Source organism: Podarcis melisellensis (genome assembly GCF_964234715.1).
Source record: "Podarcis melisellensis genome assembly, chromosome: 16".
Lineage (NCBI taxonomy): Eukaryota > Metazoa > Chordata > Lepidosauria > Squamata > Lacertidae > Podarcis > Podarcis melisellensis.
The window spans coordinates 7,913,621-7,914,354 of NC_138533.1; positions in this window are offsets into that span (position 1 = coordinate 7,913,621).

Consider the following 734-nt stretch of genomic DNA (forward strand, 5'->3'; position numbering starts at 1 on the left):
GCCCTTTGACCCAGGCTAAACTGAAAGGAGAGAAACCGACTGACCCTCACTAATGATGGTTTGCAAACCTTCATGGCTGCTAACACAAATACACACACACAAACAAACACACAACCTGCCTCATTTCAAGCTTTAGGAAGATATTCTCTCTCTCTCTCTCTCTCACTCACACACACACACACACATACCAGCACCTGATCTGCTATGGTCTCATGGTCTACAACTGGGATGGGAAACAGCCCGAGGGCCACACACGCCTCGGGGCAACATTCTGAGGGCCACATGCCATTGGTGGGCAGGACCAAATGCAAAAAAGGGGGAGGAGTAACAGATTTGACTCTGTGCCTTTGCACAGTAGGCTACTTCCATGTCATACAAAAGTCAGAGGTTTTGATAAACACACACAGGTCCCAGCCAAGCCCAAGGCCACCCTTCTGCCTAGCAAAAGCATTCAAGGGGAGCAGCTTGCAGAGTCTCTCAAGGGCCAGACTGAGAAGCCTGGAGGGCCACCTCTTCCAACATTCAATGAAGCTGATCGTTCCTAAATTTGTCTCCATCTGATGATGGATACCTCATGTTAGCCATGTGGGGGTTCCCTTCTCAAGTTAGGCCAAAATCCAGGCAAAGACCCAAACCCAAAGCAGGTTTATACCACCCCATCCCCAAAACAGATTTCTTTCTGGGACAGAGTTGGTGAGAGGATTTCCTGCTGAAGCAATAAAGACCACAGTTCG